The 20,294-nt window shown below is 39.9% G+C and overlaps 7 non-coding genes across 7 annotated transcripts; all 7 read left to right on the plus strand.

Annotated features, from left to right (window-relative positions):
- The first annotated feature begins 176 nt into the window (after nt 1-176).
- Nucleotides 177-258, plus strand: TRNAS-GCU (transfer RNA serine (anticodon GCU)). Its single transcript has one exon. It is a non-coding gene; the product is annotated as a tRNA-Ser (tRNA).
- Nucleotides 259-5,500: 5,242 nt separating this feature from the next.
- TRNAS-GCU (transfer RNA serine (anticodon GCU)) lies at nt 5,501-5,582 on the plus strand. The gene has a single exon. It is a non-coding gene; the product is annotated as a tRNA-Ser (tRNA).
- Nucleotides 5,583-6,087: 505 nt separating this feature from the next.
- TRNAL-AAG (transfer RNA leucine (anticodon AAG)) lies at nt 6,088-6,169 on the plus strand. Its single transcript has one exon. It is a non-coding gene; the product is annotated as a tRNA-Leu (tRNA).
- Nucleotides 6,170-10,823: 4,654 nt separating this feature from the next.
- TRNAS-GCU (transfer RNA serine (anticodon GCU)) lies at nt 10,824-10,905 on the plus strand. Its single transcript has one exon. It is a non-coding gene; the product is annotated as a tRNA-Ser (tRNA).
- Nucleotides 10,906-11,410: 505 nt separating this feature from the next.
- Nucleotides 11,411-11,492, plus strand: TRNAL-AAG (transfer RNA leucine (anticodon AAG)). Its single transcript has one exon. It is a non-coding gene; the product is annotated as a tRNA-Leu (tRNA).
- A 4,645-nt stretch (nt 11,493-16,137) lies between these two features.
- Nucleotides 16,138-16,219, plus strand: TRNAS-GCU (transfer RNA serine (anticodon GCU)). The gene has a single exon. It is a non-coding gene; the product is annotated as a tRNA-Ser (tRNA).
- A 505-nt stretch (nt 16,220-16,724) lies between these two features.
- TRNAL-AAG (transfer RNA leucine (anticodon AAG)) lies at nt 16,725-16,806 on the plus strand. The gene has a single exon. It is a non-coding gene; the product is annotated as a tRNA-Leu (tRNA).
- Nucleotides 16,807-20,294: the final 3,488 nt, after the last annotated feature.

The raw sequence follows: 20,294 nt of genomic DNA on the forward strand, positions 1-20,294 counted from the left end.
ATAAATTCAAGCTGAAGTAGGGATGGACAACAAGGTCGTATAGAGCAAAGCTGAAGAGAACAAGTTACCATAACAATCTGTAAATATATGCTCTTTATTATGTTTAGACAACTATCACCTAATAGAACGCATTTTGGCTACCATATTTTGTACTCCTGAAACATGGCGTTTTTGAAGACGAGGTGGCCGAGTGGTTAAGGCGATGGACTGCTAATCCTTTGTGCTCTGCACGCGAGGGTTCGAATCCCATCCTCGTTGGTTTATTGTTCTGTCTTTAGTTTTTAGTATGTGGTAGGGCTGGGTTAACCCTATTTTATGTGAAAGTTAAATGACATATCCCATGGTATTTCCGGCAGTACAACGGCTCAGTTTGGAAACACCGCTCAGTTGAGTACTGTGCTTAGGCATTACTGTAAACAGCGCCAGCCGGGTTCTGCTCATGAATCACAAAATCTTTCCTGAGGCGGAGGGTTGGTAAGTTGAGGGACGTAGATAGTTTGATTCCTTATCCTTAAAGAAAGAGAAGCAGCGCGTGTGGGACGCCAATGTAAGGTTTGTCTTCCTACGGACTCTCAGGACTGGCGCTCCCTGACACCTCCCATGGCCCGGGGCCAATCCTGACCTACTGAATGTATCACGTGCCTGCTGCTGTTGGCGTTGACTTTCCTAGGATCACTTCACAGGCTATACACCCTTATTCTCCAACTCCCCTATACAACAGAACATCTCGCTTCAGAAAGCTTACAGAAACAGTTTTGCACAGGGTAGTGTGGCCGAGCGGTCTAAGGCGCTGGATTAAGGCTCCAGTTTCTTTGGAGGCGTGGTTTCGAATCTCACCGCTGCCAGGATTTTTCAACTCACAAACGTATTTTGTCTGCATCAGTGTCTCACTCTCTGCCTTCTGCACCTACGATCCACATAGCGAGAGGTGAGACTATGTAAAGTGGTGACGTATATATATATAAGGGTAGCCAGACAGTGGGACCGAGCCTTCTTACTTTAAAAAACCACAACCTAAGGCGACAAGAATTGTATCGGTAAACAAACCAGCTGTCTTGAAGTCTAACTTTAGAGGTGACGAGAGGGGTCACTGTGATGCTGAAAGTTCAGTGAGTGTAAACAGTAGAACGCTGTGTGATACGTTTCCTTGCAGTGATGACAGCTCGTGTTTCTAAAGCAGAGAGCAAACATACAATGGGGAAAAAGAATAAATAAGGAAAGACATATATTATATGCAGACAGTTATTATACTTTGCTTTTCACCTGTAACTCGCTCAACTGTTGGTGAATGCTGCGTTACCCTGCATAGCCAGGTCACCACAGCGGGTGTCCACAGTGTTTGGCCAAGTTACTATAGTTGTGAGCTTGTAGATGTGAGGTAGCGTGGCTGAGCAGGCTAAACTGGCTATATTTAGGCTCCAGTCTCTCTGGAGCAGCGGGCTTGAATCCCAACACTTTAAGTTTACTTGAACCAAATACTTTTGCAAAAAAGGTTCATGTAATAAATATTCATTAGGGTCGTGGTTGTGAGTATGACACTAATGGATAAAAGTGGGACTAACAATGCTACAATTCCGGAGACTACCACTGCACTAACAGCCTGGGAGAGGTTTGAGCTGGATACAAGATACTTGCATGAGGGAACTAACTCGAAAGGGGAACTATCCACTGATGTTTTCTATTGCTTGCTGAGTGAGTATGTTGACACAATGGATGCAAAAGATTGTTTTGTGTGTACACAGATTCCTGTTTCGGTACAAGAGGGGGTTACCTATCATAGACTGTCATTAACATATGGGATACGTTGTAGTCTGTTACTAACAAGATTCTATAACCAGGAAGAGATTCAATATTTTTACTCAAATCATGATCTTGTGTTTTCTAATGTGCCTATCATAGAGGATGTGAGTGGGGTAGCTAAGTACTATAGCATAAAGTTAGTTAAAGGATTCTTTCAGGCGACATTAACAATTAGTACATCTTATGCACACCACAATAATTTGACATGTTTGCTTACACCTGTAGAGAAAAGCTTTTTAGATCACAGGGAAGAGAGAAGAAGGGCATTGAAGGGTAAACTAGAGAAAGGATTACAGCAACGGGCCTTTGCTAGTAGTGACGGTTATAGTGCAATTAGAGAACAAGGGAAGTTAGCTTTAGACGCACTACATGTAGGAAAGCTTTGCATATCCAAGACCAAATCATACTATGACAATGTGTTTGTGGGAATGAGTGAATGTAAGCGTGTGTTTTTGTTTCAGAGTAAATGGACGTTCATGTTAAATGGACAGGATCCAGCAATCCCCGGGATTTATTATATATGTGGACTTAATGCTTATTACCGTCTTCCAAAGGGATAGTATGGGACATGTTATTTGGGGATAGTTTTCCCAAAGATATATCAACTTGACAATTTGAAAAGGTTACCAAAATTGTCTGAATTACATCGTACTAGACATAAGAAAGAGACTGCTGCTGGTGTAGTAGGAGACATATTTGGGACGATAATTTCTTCAGTGGGAGTTATTATGAACTCCATAAAGATTCAAAAGTTGTCTACTATTGAGGATAACATGCTGACAAACTTTTCAGGGGCTATACTCCTGATGGATACTGAACTTGCTGCTGAGGGGGCTATGACTCTTCAAAACAGGCTTGCTTTAGACATTCTTTTAGTGAAAAATGGCAGAGTTTGTAGATTGCTCAATGGGTGTAATTGTTGCGCTTACATACCAGATAATAGTAATGAGATTAGAAGTATGCTTACTAACTTGACTAGGGATAGTACGGACTTGAAGGATTTGAAAGAACCAGGTGATTGGAAAAAGGTTGGGAAAGGATATGCTTCAGTGGGAAATTGGATTAGTAACATTTGGCATGGGATATTGTCTAAAATAATACAGGGGATATTGATTGTTATAGATTGCTTATTTGGATCATGGGTGGCATGTAAAATTAGTAAAAGAATAAAATTGAAGATGGTGAAAAATAATAGGAGGAGGGAAGACAAACAAAGGGAAAAATTATTCAGGGCAAGATCAAAGGGGAAACCAAGAAGGGAAGAGATTGATATGAGGGAATTTTAGTATGTAAAATTAGTAGGGAAGATTTGTGTGATGACAAGAGTCATCAGAGGAGGGATTGCTGGAGTGTGTCTTTTAAAATTAATATTAACATGAAAAGCTTACAATATATTGTGTAATGAAGCTGCATAAAAAATGTGTTAACGTAGAAATAATGCACACGTTTGAAATGTGCCCACGGGGAGTGGCTACCAATGTATACGAAGACTAATGAAAGTTATTAATGCTAAATTAATCATGTACTAATGTTTTTAATTTGTATTAACATATCAAAATTGGAGTTATGTATTAGGAGTTTGTTCATTAAGCAGTAGGCCTTAGTTTAGCGAAGGTCTGTGCCTAGCTGCCTGGTCTCATATTAAACTGTCTTTTTCTAACGTGCAATGTGCTATTTTCCTGAAGGACATGAAACTGTACTTTCCCAGAAGCTAGAGATGTGTGTAGCTGTAGTAAATTCTTTCTCATGGGACCAAACTTGCTCAAGGAGACATTCTTGCTGAATGCAACAGTGTAATTTGTAACAGGTGCAAGGCTGCCTGGAGTAGGAGAAAACAATGAAACTACTGACTGTAGCGTAAAATGAAACTTTTCTTACCTGACATTCCAACCGATGAAAACGTCAATAACATGGGCCAATCAACGACATGAGAACTGTGGTTTGTGTAAAACTCTGGTGAAGATTATTGGACAGAGATGGCGATGCACCAATGATTATCCATTGAGGAATTAGGAGTAAATTAGACAGTTTTGATTTAACCACATGACCCGAGGAGAAATCAGGCATTTATTGGACATTCCACTCCAAGCCATTCTTTGCCATTCTACTGAGCCATTTAGGCCATTTCGTTTGAGACTTTGCCGTTTGTTCGCCCTGTTACTCTAAACCACCCTTTACTTATTCCTTACCTGATACTTACTTCTCCTCTATATGAGGGAAGTTCTTGTTCCTTAGCTATGCCATACTGATACTTTGCCCTGTCCTTTCTTTGCTGATGATGCAAACGACTGATGTCCCGAGGACGAAGACTGACCCTGTTTGCTGATCCGTTGGATGGGTAACTATCTGATGAAAATTGTAATTGTCTGTTTGCCTTTTCTTTCTAGGTACCAACTGCTCTTTGATAGAGGCCATAGTTAGATGTTTTCCAAATTTGTGTTTGCTAAATTGTTTTGCATGAAGCCCAACATGCTGATTCTAATACGAGGTTATTTAAGGTGTTCACTAAAATCTGACGCAAATAGACAAATGACTGAGTTCTTGCTTTGTTGAACCATGCACTACTGAGACTTTGCTAAGTTGCTTCTTAATAATTATGTGTTAATACTGAGTGAATATTCTCTATGCATTGATTAATTGCGTTTCTAATTGCAAATCTGAAGAGTTACTAATGAGATGAATTGCTGATGAGATTAACAGAAATGACTTTAGATTGTAACCAGTAGGGAAATAAATATCCTAACACTTAACTAAATTGGTGTGGTTATTCATGACTGAAAGATCATGGTGTGTTCACTTTATTAACTCTCATTAAAGGTTATTGATTAGCATGCTGATTAGTTATTGCGATTGTTGTTGAGATATTGATCTATTGATTTGTGATGCCAAAAGACATCTCGTACTGGGAAGTCCCCGAACCTGGTCTAAAAGGTTCATCGACCTAGGCGTGTCTCCTTGTAAGTTTACTTATCAAGGCTCTGACGCGCCTTCACTAATAAAAAGTAATCTGATCGCTTGCTGTGGAGTAATCGTCAACAAAAACTACCAAAATATTACTTCAATGTATTGTAATTACGACTGCCTCAGTTTTATGCATTACGTGAGTAGTCGGACAGCAATTTATTTAGCGCAAAAATATTTCTTGTTGATGCACGTACGTTTTTAAACTGAAGTGTCATAGCTGTAGCGGCAATACTCCCAGTTTAGGTGGTTTTATAAACTAAGTTTTACTTTCTCCTACTTAAAACTTTTTGCAGAACAATGCACATTAAATGGGAAGGCAGTTTTCCTTAATTGTGTACTATTTGCAGCCTAATGTTGACATGTAAGCACACCACCAATAACTGACACCTAGAGACTCGAAAGCGCCATACCAGTACAATATTTGTATGATATTGCACTTTAAATCCACGTACAACTGAATTAAAGCAATCTTAGCTCATTTGAGGGTAGTGTGATAGTACATCACATATGGATAGAACACGTTTGGAAAGTGTAATTTTCATGATTACATTACATTTAACATATAAATTCAAGCTGAAGTAGGGATGGACAACAAGGTCGTATAGAGCAAAGCTGAAGACAACAAGTTACCATAACAATCTGTAAATATATGCTCTTTAATTGTTTAGACAACTATCACCTAATAGAACACATTTTGGCTACCATATTTTGTCCTCCTGAAACATGGTGTTTTGAAGATGAGGTGGCAGAGTGGTTAAGGCGATGGACTGCTAATCCATTGTACTCTGCACGCGTGGGTTCAAATCCCATCCTCATTGGTTTATTGTTCCGTCTTTAGTTTTTAGTATGTGGTAGGGCTGGGTTAACCCTATTTTATGTGAAAGTTAAATGACATATCCCATGGTATTTCCGGCAGTACAACGGCTCAGTTTGGAAAAACCGCTCAGTTGAGTACTGTGCTTAGGCATTACTGTAAACAGCGCCAGCCGGGTTCTGCTCATGAATCACATAATCTTTCCTGAGGCGGAGGGTTGGTAAGTTGAGGGACGTAGATAGTTTGATTCCTTATCCTTAAAGAAAGAGAAGCAGCGCGTGCGGGACGCCAATGTAAGGGTTGTCTTCCTACGGACTCTCAGGACTGGCGCTCCCTGACACCTCCCATGGCCCGGGGCCAATCCTGACCTACTGAATGTATCACGTGCCTGCTGCTGTTGCCGTTGACTTTCCTAGGATCACTTCACAGGCTATACACCCTTATTCTCCAACTCCCCGATACAACAGAACATCTCACTTCAGAAAGCTTACAGAAACAGGTTTGCACAGGGTAGTGTGGCCGAGTGGTCTAAGGTGCTGGATTAAGGCTCCAGTCTCTTTGGAGGCGTGGGTTTGAATCCCACCGCTGCCAGTATTTTTCAGCTCACAAACGTATTTTGTCTGCATCAGTGTCTCACTCTCTGCCTTCTGCACCTACGATCCACATAGCGAGAGGTGAGACTATGTAAAGAGGTGACATATATATATAAGGGTAGCCAGACAGTGGGACCGAGCCTTCTTATTTTAAAAAACCACAACCTAAGGTGACAAGAATTGTATCGGTAAACAAACCAGCTGTCTTGAAGTCTAACTATAGAGGCGACGAGAGGGGTCACTGTGATGCTGAAAGTTCAGTGAGTGTAAACAGTAGAACGCTGTGTGATACGTTTCCTTGCAGTGATGACAGCTCGCGTTTCTAAAGCAGAGAGCAAACATACAATGGGGAAGAAGAATAAATAAGGAAAGACATATATTATATGCAGACAGTTATTATACTTTGCTTTCAACCTGTAACTCGCTCAACTGTCGGTGAATGCTGCGTTACCCTGCATAGCCAGGTCACCACAGCGGGTGTCCACAGTGGTTGGCCAAGTTACTATAGTTGTGAGCTTGTATATGTGAGGTAGTGTGGCTGAGCAGGCTAAACTGGCTAGATTTAGGCTCCAGTCTCTCTGGAGCCGTGGGCTTGAATCCCAACACTTTAAGTTTACTTGAACCAAATACTTTTGCAAAAAAGAATCATGTAATAAATATTCATTAGGGTCGTGGTTGTGAGTATGACACTAATGGATAAAAGTGGGACTAACAATGCTACAATTCCTGAGACTACCACTGCACTAACAGCCTGGGAGAGGTTTGAGCTGGATACAAGATACTTGCATGAGGGAACTAACTCGAAAGGGGAACTATCCACTGATGTTTTCTATCGCTTGCTGAGTGAGCATGTTGACACAATGGATGCAAAAGATTGTTTTGTGTGTACACAGATTCCTGTTTCGGTACAAGAGGGGGTTACCTATCATAGACTGTCATTAACATATGGGATACGTTGTAGTCTGTTACCAACAAGATTCTATAACCAGGAAGAGATTCAATATTTTTACTCAAATCATGATCTTGTGTTTTCTAATGTGCCTATCATAGAGGATGTGAGTGGGGTAGCTAAGTACTATAGCATAAAGTTAGCTAAAGGATTCTTTCAGGCAACATTAACAATTAGTACATCTTATGCACACCACAATAATTTGACATGTTTGCTTACACCTGTAGAGAAAAGCTTTTTAGATCACACGGAAGAGAGAAGAAGGGCATTGAAGGGTAAACTAGAGAAAGGATTACAGCAACGGGCCTTTGCTAGTAGTGACGGTTATAGTGGAATTAGAGAACAAGGGAAGTTAGCTTTAGACGCAGTACATGTAGGAAAGCTTTGCATATCCAAGACCAAATCATACTATGACAATGTGTTTGTGGGAATGAGTAAATGTAAGCGTGTGTTTTTGTTTCAGAGTAAATGGACGTTCATGTTAAATGGACAGGATCCAGCAATCCCCGGGATTTATTATATATGTGGACTTAATGCTTATTACCGTCTTCCAAAGGGATGGTATGGGACATGTTATTTGGGGATAGTTTTCCCAAAGATATATCAACTTGGCGATTTGAAAAGGTTACCAAAATTGTCTGAATTACATCGTACTAGACATAAGAAAGAGACTGCTGCTGGTGTAGTAGGAGACATATTTGGGACGATAATTTCTTCAGTGGGAGTTATTATGAACTCCATAAAGATTCAAAAGTTGTCTACTATTGAGGATAACATGCTGACAAACTTTTCAGGGGCTATACTCCTGATGGATACTGAACTTGCTGCGGAGGGGGCTATGACTCTTCAAAACAGGCTTGCTTTAGACATTCTTTTAGTGAAAAATGGCAGAGTTTGTAGATTGCTCAATGGGTGTAATTGTTGCGCTTACATACCAGATAATAGTAATGAGATTAGAAGTATGCTTACTAACTTGACTAGGGATAGTACGGACTTGAAGGATTTGAAAGAACCAGGTGTTTGGAAAAAGGTTGGGAAAGGATTTGCTTCAGTGGGAAATTGGATTAGTAACATTTGGCATGGGATATTGTCTAAAATAATACAGGGGATATTGATTGTTATAGATTGCTTATTTGGATCATGGGTGGCATGTAAAATTAGTAAAAGAATAAAATTGAAGATGGCGAAAAATAATAGGAGGAGGGAAGAAAAACAAAGGGAAAAATTATTCAGGGCAAGATCAAAGGGGAAACCAAGAAGGGAAGAGATTGATATGAGGGAATTTTAGTATGAAAAATTAGTAGGGAAGATTTGTGTGATGACAAGAGTCATCAGAGGAGGGATTGCTGGAGTGTGTCTTTAAAAATTAATATTAACATGAAAAGCTTACAATATATTGTGTAATGAAGCTGCATCAAAAATTTGTTAACGTAGAAATAATGCACACGTTTGAAATGTGCCCACTGGGAGTGGCTACCAATGTATACGAAGACTAATGAAAGTTATTAATGCTGAATTAATTATGTACTAATGTTTTTAATTTGTATTAACATATCAAAATTGGAGTTATGTATTAGGAGTTTGTTCATTAAGCAGTAGGCCTTAGTTTAGCGAAGGTCTGTGCCTAGCTGCCTGGTCTCATATTAAACTGTCTTTTTCTAACGTGCAATGTGCTATTTTCCTGAAGGACATGAAACTGTACTTTCCCAGAAGCTAGAGATGTGTGTAGCTGTAGTAAATTATTTCTCATGGGACCCTACTTGCTCAAGGAGACATTCTTGCTGAATGCAACAGTGTAATTTGTAACAGGTGCAAGGCTGCCTGGAGTAGGAGAAAACAATGGAACTACTGACTGTAGCGTAAAATGTAACTTTTCTTACCTGACATTCCAACCGATGAAAACGTCAATAACATGGGCCAATCAACGACATGAGAACTGTGGTTTGTGTAAAACTCTGGTGAAGATTATTGGACAGAGATGGCGATGCACTAATGATTATCCATTGAGGAATCAGGAGTAAATTAGACAGTTTTGATTTAACCACATGACCCGAGGAGAAATCAGGCATTTATTGGACATTCCACTCCAAGCCATTCTTTGCCATTCTACTGAGCCATTTAGGCCATTTCGTTTGAGACTTTGCCGTTTGTTCGCCCTGTTACTCTAAACCACCCTTTACTTATTCCTTACCTGATACTTACTTCTCCTCTATATGAGGGAAGTTCTTGTTCCTTAGCTATGCCATACTGATACTTTGCCCTGTCCTTTCTTTGCTGCTGATGCAAACGACTGATGTCCCGAGGACGAAGACTGATGCTGTTTGCTGATCCGTTGGATGGGTAACTATCTGATGAAAATTGTAATTGTCTGTTTGCCTTTTCTTTCTAGGTACCAACTGCTCTTTGATAGAGGTCATAGTTAGATGTTTTCCAAATTTGTGTTTGCTAAATTGTTTTGCATGAAGCCCAACATGCTGATGCTAATACGAGGTTATTTAAGGTGTTCACTAAAATCTGACGCAAATAGACAAATGACTGAGTTCTTGCTTTGTTGAACCATGCACTACTGAGACTTTGCTAAGTTGCTTCTTAATAATTATGTGTTAATACTGAGTGAATATTCTCTATGCATTGATTAATTGCGTTTCTAATTGCAAATCTGAAGAGTTACTAATGAGATGAATTGCTGATGAGATTAACAGAAATGACTTTAGATTGTAACCAGTAGGGAAATAAATATCCTAACACTTAACTAAATTGGTGTGGTTATTCATGACTGAAAGATCATGGTGTGTTCACTATATTGACTCTCATTAAAGGTTATTGATTAGCATGCTGATTAGTTATTGCGATTGTTGTTGAGATATTGATCTATTGATTTGTGATGCCAAAAGACATCTCGTACTGGGAAGTCCCCGAACCTGGTCTAAAAGGTTCATCGACCTAGGCGTGTCTCCTTGTAAGTTTACTTATCAAGGCTCTGACGCGCCTTCACTAATAAAAAGTAATCTGATCGCTTGCTGCGGAGTCATCGTCAACAAAAACTACCAAAATATTACTTCAATGTATTGTAATTACGACTGCCTCAGTTTTATGCTTTACGTGAGTAGTCGGACAGCAATTTATTTAGCGCAAAAATATTTCTTGTTGATGCACGTACGTTTTTAAACTGAAGTGTCATAGCTGTAGCGGCAATACTCCCAGTTTAGGTGGTTTTATAAACTAAGTTTTACTTTCTCCTACTTAAAACGTTTTGCAGAACAATGCACATTAAATGGGAAGGCAGTTTTCCTTAATTGTGTACTATTTGCTGCCTAATGTTGACATGTAAGCACACCACCAATAACTGACACCTAGAGACTCGAAAGCGCCATACCAGTACAATATTTGTATGATATTGCACTTTAAATCCACGTACAACTGAATTAAAGCAATTTTAGCTCATTTGAGGGTAGTGTGATAGTACATCACATATGGATAGAACACGTTTGGAAAGTGTAATTTTCATGATTACATTACATTTAACATATAAATTCAAGCTGAAGTAGGGATGGACAACAAGGTCGTATAGAGCAAAACTGAAGACAACAAGTTACCATAACAATCTGTAAATATATGCTCTTTATTATGTTTAGACAACTATCACCTAATAGAACACATTTTGGCTACCATATTTTGTACTCCTGAAACATGGTGTTTTGAAGACGAGGTGGCCGAGTGGTTAAGGCGATGGACTGCTAATCCATTGTGCTCTGCACGCGTGGGTTCGAATCCCATCCTCGTCGGTTTATTGTTCCATCTTTAGTTTTTAGTATGTGGTAGGGCTGGGTTAACCCTATATTAGGTGAAAGTTAAATTACATATCCCATGGTATTTCCGGCAGTACAACGGCTCAGTTTGGAAACACCGCTCAGTTGAGTACTGTGCTTAGGCATTACTGTAAACAGCGCCAGCCGGGTTCTGCTCATGAATCACAAAATCTTTCCTGAGGCGGAGGGTTGGTAAGTTGAGGGACGTAGATAGTTTGATTCCTTATCCTTAAAGAAAGAGAAGCAGCGCGTGCGAGACGCCAATGTAAGGGTTGTCTTCCTACAGACTCTCAGGACTGGCGCTCCCTGACACCTCCCATGGCCCGGGGCCAATCCTGACCTACTGAATGTATCACGTGCCTGCTGCTGTTGGCGTTGACTTTCCTAGGATCACTTCACAGGCTATACACCCTTATTCTCCAACTCCCCTATACAACAGAACATCTCACTTCAGAAAGCTTACAGAAACAGGTTTGCACAGGGTAGTGTGGCCGAGCGGTCTAAGGCGCTGGATTAAGGCTCCAGTCTCTTTGGAGGCGTTGGTTCGAATCCCACCGCTGCCAGTATTTTTCAACTCACAAACGTATTTTGTCTGCATCAGTGTCTCACTCTCTGCCTTCTGCACCTACGATCCACATAGCGAGAGGTGAGACTATGTAAAGTGGTGACGTATATATATAAGGGTAGTCAGACAGTGGGACCGAGCCTTCTTATTTTAAAAAACCACAACCTAAGGTGACAAGAATTGTATCGGTAAACAAACCAGCTGTCTTGAAGTCTAACTATAGAGGCGACGAGAGGGGTCACTGTGATGCTGAAAGTTCGGTGAGTGTAAACAGTAGTGATACGTTTCCTTGCAGTGATGACAGCTCGCGTTTCTAAAGCAGAGAGCAAACATACAATGGGGAAGAAGAATAAATAAGGAAAGACATATATTATATGCAGACAGTTATTATACTTTGCTTTTCACCTGTAACTCGCTCAACTGTCGGTGAATGCTGCGTTACCCTGCATAGCCAGGTCACCACAGCGGGTGTCCACAGTCTTTGGCCAAGTTTCTATAGTTGTGAGCTTGTAGATGTGAGGCAGCGTGGCTGAGCAGGCTAAACTGGCTAGATTTAGGCTCCAGTCTCTCTGGAGCCGTGGGCTTGAATCCCAACACTTTAAGTTTACTTGAACCTAATACTTTTGCAAAAAAGGTTAATGTAATAAATATTCATTAGGGTCGTGGTTGTGAGTATGACACTAATGGATAAAAGTGGGACTAACAATGCTACAATTCCTGAGACTACCACTGCACTAACAGCCTGGGAGAGGTTTGAGCTGGATACAAGATACTTGCATGAGGGAACTAACTCGAAAGGGGAACTATCCACTGATGTTTTCTATCGCTTGCTGAGTGAGTATGTTGACACAATGGATGCAAAAGATTGTTTTGTGTGTACACAGATTCCTGTTTCGGTACAAGAGGGGGTTACCTATCATAGACTGTCATTAACATATGGGATACGTTGTAGTCTGTTACTAACAAGATTCTATAACCAGGAAGAGATTCAATATTTTTACTCAAATCATGATCTTGTGTTTTCTAATGTGCCTATCATAGAGGATTTGAGTGGGGTAGCTAAGTACTATAGCATAAAGTTAGTTAAAGGATTCTTTCAGGCAACATTAACAATTAGTACATCTTATGCACACCACAATAATTTGACATGTTTGCTTACACCTGTAGAGAAAAGCTTTTTAGATCACACGGAAGAGAGAAGAAGGGCATTGAAGGGTAAACTAGAGAAAGGATTACAGCAACGGGCCTTTGCTAGTAGGGACGGTTATAGTGCAATTAGAGAACAAGGGAAGTTAGCTTTAGACGCACTACATGTAGGAAAGCTTTGCATATCCAAGACCAAATCATACTATTACAATGTGTTTGTGGGAATGAGTGAATGTAAGCGTGTGTTTTTGTTTCAGAGTAAATGGACGTTCATGTTAAATGGACAGGATCCAGCAATCCCCGGGATTTATTATATATGTGGACTTAATGCTAATTACCGTCTTCCAAAGGGATAGTATGGGACATGTTATTTGGGGATAGTTTTCCCAAAGATATATCAACTTGACGATTTGAAAAGGTTACCAAAATTGTCTGAATTACATCGTACTAGACATAAGAAAGAGACTGCTGCTGGTGTAGTAGGAGACATATTTGGGACGATAATTTCTTCAGTGGGAGTTATTGTGAACTCCATAAAGATTCAAAAGTTGTCTACTATTGAGGATAACATGCTGACAAACTTTTCAGGGGCTATACTCCTGATGGATACTGAACTTGCTGCGGAGGGGGCTATGACTCTTCAAAACAGGCTTGCTTTAGACATTCTTTTAGTGAAAAATGGCAGAGTTTGTAGATTGCTCAATGGGTGTAATTGTTGCGCTTACATACCAGATAATAGTAATGAGATTAGAAGTATGCTTACTAACTTGACTAGGGATAGTACGGACTTGAAGGATTTGAAAGAACCAGGTGTTTGGAAAAAGGTTGGGAAAGGATTTGCTTCAGTGGGAAATTGGATTAGTAACATTTGGCATGGGATATTGTCTAAAATAATACAGGGGATATTGATTGTTATAGATTGCTTATTTGGATCATGGGTGGCATGTAAAATTAGTAAAAGAATAAAATTGAAGATGGCGAAAAATAATAGGAGGAGGGAAGAAAAACAAAGGGAAAAATTATTCAGGGCAAGATCAAAGGGGAAACCAAGAAGGGAAGAGATTGATATGAGGGAATTTTAGTATGTAAAATTAGTAGGGAAGATTTGTGTGATGACAAGAGTCATCAGAGGAGGGATTGCTGGAGTGTGTCTTTTAAAATTAATATTAACATGAAAAGCTTACAATATATTGTGTAATGAAGCTGCATAAAAAATGTGTTAACGTAGAAATAATGCACACGTTTGAAATGTGCCCACGGGGAGTGAGTACCAATGTATACGAAGACTAATGAAAGTTATTAATGCTGAATTAATTATGTACTAATGTTTTTAATTTGTATTAACATATCAAAATTGGAGTTATGTATTAGGAGTTTGTTCATTAAGCAGTAGGCCTTAGTTTAGCGCAGGTCTGTGCCTAGCTGCCTGGTCTCATATTGAACTGTCTTTTTCTAACGTGCAATGTGCTATTTTCCTGAAGGACATGAAACTGTACTTCCCCAGAAGCTAGAGATGAGTGTAGCTGTAGTAAATTCTTTCACATGGGACCCTACTTGTTCAAGGAGACATTCTTGCTGAATGCAACAGGGTAATTTGTAACAGGTGCAAGGCTGCCTGGAGTAGGAGAAAACAATGGAACTACTGACTGTAGCGTAAAATGTAACTTTTCTTACCTGACATTCCAACCGATGAAAACGTCAATAACATGGGCCAATCAACGACATGAGAACTGTGGTTTGTGTAATACTCTGGTGAAGATTATTGGACAGAGATGGCGATGCACCAATGATTATCCATTGAGGAATTAGAAGTAAATTAGACAGTTTTGATTTAACCACATGACCCGAGGAGAAATCAGGCATTTATTGGACATTCCACTCCAAGCCATTCTTTGCCATTCTACTGAGCCATTTAGGCCATTTCGTTTGAGACTTTGCCGTTTGTTCGCCCTGTTACTCTAAACCACCCTTTACTTATTCCTTACCTGATACTTACTTCTCCTCTATATGAGGGAAGTTCTTGTTCCTTAGCAATGCCATACTGATACTTTGCCCTGTCCTTTCTTTGCTGATGATGCAAACGACTGATGTCCCGAGAACGAAGACTGACGCTGTTTGCTGATCCGTTGGATGGGTAACTATCTGATGAAAATTGTAATTGTCTGTTTGCCTTTTCTTTCTAGGTACCAACTGCTCTTTGATAGAGGCCATAGTTAGATGTTTTCCAAATTTGTGTTTGCTAAATAGTTTTGCATGAAGCCCAACATGCTGATGCTAATACGAGGTTATTTAAGGTGTTCACTAAAATCTGCCGCAAATAGACAAATGACTGAGTTCTTGCTTTGTTGAACCATGCACTACTGAGACTTTGCTAAGTTGCTTCTTAATAATTATGTGTTAATACTGAGTGAATATTCTCTATGCATTGATTAATTGCGTTTCTAATTGCAAATCTGAAGAGTTACTAATGAGATGAATTGCTGATGAGATTAACAGAAATGAGTTTAGATTGTAACCAGTAGGGAAATAAATATCCTAACACTTAACTAAATTGGTGTGGTTATTCATGACTGAACGATCATGGTGTGTTCACTTTATTGACTCTCATTAAAGGTTATTGATTAGCATGCTGATTATTTATTGCGATTGTTGTTGAGATATTGATCTATTGATTTGCGATGCCAAAAGACATCTCGTACTGGGAAGTCCCCGAACCTGGTCTAAAAGGTTCATCGACCTAGGCGTGTCTCCTTGTAAGTTTACTTATCAAGGCTCTGACGCGCCTTCACTAATAAAAAGTAATCTGATCGCTTGCTGCGGAGTCATCGTCAACAAAAACTACCAAAATATTACTTCAATGTATTGTAATTACGACTGCCTCAGTTTTATGCATTACGTGAGTAGTCGGACAGCAATTTATTTAGCGCAAAAATATTTCTTGTTGATGCACGTACGTTTTTAAACTGAAGTGTCATAGCTGTAGCGGCAATACTCCCAGTTTAGGTGGTTTTATAAACTAAGTTTTACTTTCTCCTACTTAAAACTTTTTGCAGAACAATGCACATTAAATGGGAAGGCAGTTTTCCTTAATTGTGTACTATTTGCTGCCTAATGTTGACATGTAAGCACACCACCAATAACTGACACCTAGAGACTCGAAAGCGCCATACCAGTACAATATTTGTATGATATTGCACTTTAAATCCACGTACAACTGAATTAAAGCAATCTTAGCTCATTTGAGGGTAGTGTGATAATACATCACATATGGATAGAACACGTTTGGAAAGTGTAATTTTCATGATTACATTACATTTAACATATAAATTCAAGCTGAAGTAGGGATGGACAACAAGGTCGTATAGAGCAAAGCTGAAGACAACAAGTTACCATAACAATCTGTAAATATGTGCTCTTTATTATGTTTAGACAACTATCACCTAATAGAACACATTTTGGCTACCATATTTTGTACTCCTGAAACATGGTGTTTTCAAGACGAGGTGGCCGAGTGGTTAAGGCGATGGACTGCTAATCCATTGTGCTCTGCACGCGTGGGTTCGAATCCCATTCTCGTCGGTTTATTGTTCCGTCTTTAGTTTTTAGTATGTGGTAGGGCTGGGTTAACCCTATTTTATGAGAAAGTTAAATGACATATCCCATGGTATTTCCGGCAGTACAACGGCTCAGTTTGGAAACACCGCTCAGTTGAGTACTGTGCTTAGGCATTACTGTAAACAGTGCCAGCTGGGTTCTGCTCATGAATCGCAAAATCTTTCCTGAGGCGGAGGGTTGGTAAGTTGAGGGACGTAGATAGTTTGATTCCTTATCCTTAAAGAAAGAGAAGCAGCGCGTGCGGGACGCCAATGTAAGGGTTGTCTTCCTACGGACTCTCAGGACTGGCGCTCCCTGACACCTCCCATGGCCCGGGGCCAATCCTGACCTACTGAATGTATCACGTGTCTGCTGCTGTTGGCGTTGACTTTCCTAGGATCACTTCACAGGCTATACACCCTTATTCTCCAACTCCCCTATAGAACAGAACATCTCACTTCAGAAAGCTTACAGAAACAGGTTTGCACATGGTAGTGTGGCCGAGCGGTCTAAGGCGCTGGATTAAGGCTCCAGTCTCTTTGGAGGTGTGGGTTCGAATCCCACTGCTGCCAGTATTTTTCAACTCACAAACGTATTTTGTCTGCATCAGTGTCTCACTCTCTGCCTTCTGCACCTACGATCCACATAGCGAGAGGTGAGACTATGTAAAGTGGTGACGTATATATATAAGGGTAGCCAGACAGTGGCACCGAGCCTTCTTATTTTAAAAAACCACAACCTCAGGTGACAAGAATTGTATCGGTAAACAAACCAGCTGTCTTGAAGTCTAACTATAGAGGCGACGAGAGGGGTCACTGTGATGCTGAAAGTTCAGTGAGTGTAAACAGTAGAACGCTGTGTGATACGTTTCCTTGCAGTGATGACAGCTCGCCTTTCTAAAGCAGAGAGCAAACATACAATGGGGAAGAAGAATAAAAAAGGAAAGACATATATTATATGCAGACAGTTATTATACTTTGCTTTTCACCTGTAACTCGCTCAACTGTCGGTGAATGCTGCGTTACCCTGCATAGCCAGGTCACCACAGCGGGTGTCCACAGTGTTTGGCCAAGTTACTATAGTTGTGAGCTTGTACATGTGAGGTAGCGTGGCTGAGCAGGCTAAACTGGCTAGATTTAGGCTCCAGTCTCTCTGGAGCCGTGGGCTTCAATCCCAACACTTTAAGTTTACTTGAACCAAACACTTTTGCAAAAAAGGTTCATGTAATAAATGTTCATTAGGGTCGTGGTTGTGAGTATGACACTAATGGATAAAAGTGGGACTAACAATGCTACAATTCCTGAGACTACCACTGCACTAACAGCCTGGGAGAGGTTTGAGCTGGATACAAGATACTTGCATGAGGGAACTAACTCGAAAGGGGAACTATCCACTGATGTTTTCTATCGCTTGCTGAGAGAGTATGTTGACACAATGGATGCAAAAGATTGTTTTGTGTGTACACAGATTCCTGTTTCGGTACAAGAGGGGGTTACCTCTCATAGACTGTCATTAACATATGGGATACGTTGTAGTCTGTTACTAACAAGATTCTAGAACCAGGAAGAGATTCAATATTTTTACTCAAATCATGATCTTGTGTTTTCTAATGTGCCTATCATAGAGGATGTGAGTGGGGTAGCTAAGTACTATAGCATAAAGTTAGTTAAAGGATTCTTTCAGGCAACATTAACAATTAGTACATCTTATGCACACCACAATAATTTGACATGTTTGCTTACACCTGTAGAGAAAAGCTTTTTAGATCACACGGAAGAGAGAAGAAGGGCATTGAAGGGTAAACTAGAGGAAGGATTACAGCAACGGGCCTTTGCTAGTAGGGACGGTTATAGTGCAATTAGAGAACAAGGGAAGTTAGCTTTAGACGCACTACATGTAGGAAAGCTTTGCATATCCAAGACCAAATCATACTATTACAATGTGTTTGTGGGAATGAGTGAATGTAAGCGTGTGTTTTTGTTTCAGAGTAAATGGACGTTCATGTTAAATGGACAGGATCCAGCAATCCCCGGGATTTATTATATATGTGGACTTAATGCTTATTACCGTCTTCCAAAGGGATAGTATGGGACATGTTATTTGGGGATAGTTTTCCCAAAGATATATCAACTTGACGATTTGAAAAGGTTACCAAAATTGTCTGAATTACATCGTACTAGACATAAGAAAGAGACTGCTGCTGGTGTAGTAGGAGACATATTTGGGACGATAATTTCTTCAGTGGGAGTTATTGTGAACTCCATAAAGATTCAAAAGTTGTCTACTATTGAGGATAACATGCTGACAAACTTTTCAGGGGCTATACTCCTGGTGGATACTGAACTTGCTGCGGAGGGGGCTATGACTCTTCAAAACAGGCTTGCTTTAGACATTCTTTTAGTGAAAAATGGCAGAGTTTGTAGATTGCTCAATGGGTGTAATTGTTGCGCTTACATACCAGATAATAGTAATGAGATTAGAAGTATGCTTACTAACTTGACTAGGGATAGTACGGACTTGAAGGATTTGAAAGAACCAGGTGTTTGGAAAAAGGTTGGGAAAGGATTTGCTTCAGTGGGAAATTGGATTAGTAACATTTGGCATGGGATATTGTCTAAAATAATACAGGGGATATTGATTGTTATAGATTGCTTATTTGGATCATGGGTGGCATGTAAAATTAGTAAAAGAATAAAATTGAAGATGGCGAAAAATAATAGGAGGAGGGAAGAAAAACAAAGGGAAAAATTATTCAGGGCAAGATCAAAGGGGAAACCAAGAAGGGAAGAGATTGATATGAGGGAATTTTAGTATGTAAAATTAGTAGGGAAGATTTGTGTGATGACAAGAGTCATCAGAGGAGGGATTGCTGGAGTGTGTCTTTTAAAATTAATATTAACATGAAAAGCTTACAATATATTGTGTAATGAAGCTGCATAAAAAATGTGTTAACGTAGAAATAATGCACACGTTTGAAATGTGCCCACGGGGAGTGGCTACCAATGTATACGAAGACTAATGAAAGTTATTAATGCTGAATTAATTATGTACTAATGTTTTTAATTTGTATTAACATATCAAAATTGGAGTTATGTATTAGGAGTTTGTTCATTAAGCAGTAGGCCTTAGTTTATCGAAGGTCTGTGCCTAGCTGCCTGGTCTCATATTGAACTGTCTTTTTCTAACGTGCAATGTGCTATTTTCCTGAAGGACATGAAACTGTACTTTCCCAGAAGCTAGAGATGTGTGTAGCTGTAGTAAATTCTTTCTCATGGGACCCTACTTGCTCAAGGAGACATTCTTGCTGAATGCAACAGGGTAATTTGTAACAGGTGCAAGGCTGCCTGGAGTAGGAGAAAACAATGGAACTACTGACTGTGAGCGTAAAATGTAACTTTTCTTACCTGACATTCCAACCTATGAAAACGTGAATAACATGGGCCAATCAACGACATGAGAACTGTGGTTTGTGTAAAACTCTGGTGAAGATTATTGGACAGAGATGGCGATGCACCAATGATTATCCATTGAGGAATTAGGAGTAAATTAGACAGTTTTGATTTAACCACATGACCCGAGGAGAAATCAGGCATTTATTGGACATTCCACTCCAAGCCATTCTTTGCCATTCTACTGAGCCATTTAGGCCATTTCGTTTGAGACTTTGCCGTTTGTTCGCCCTGTTACTCTAAACCACCCTTTACTTATTCCTTACCTGATACTTACTTCTCCTCTATATGAGGGAAGTTCTTGTTCCTTAGCTATGCCATACTGATACTTTGCCATGTCCTTTCTTTGCTGATGATGCAAACGACTGATGTCCCGAGAACGAAGACTGACGCTGTTTGCTGATCCGTTGGATGGGTAACTATCTGATGAAAATTGTAATTGTCTGTTTGCCTTTTCTTTCTAGGTACCAACTGCTCTTTGATAGAGGCCATAGTTAGATGTTTTCCAAATTTGTGTTTGCTAAATAGTTTTGCATGAAGCCCAACATGCTGATGCTAATACGAGGTTATTTAAGGTGTTCACTAAAATCTGACGCAAATAGACAAATGAC

The sequence above is a fragment of the Pleurodeles waltl genome, chromosome 12 (assembly GCF_031143425.1).
Source record: "Pleurodeles waltl isolate 20211129_DDA chromosome 12, aPleWal1.hap1.20221129, whole genome shotgun sequence".
NCBI classification, from domain to species: Eukaryota; Metazoa; Chordata; class Amphibia; order Caudata; family Salamandridae; genus Pleurodeles; species Pleurodeles waltl.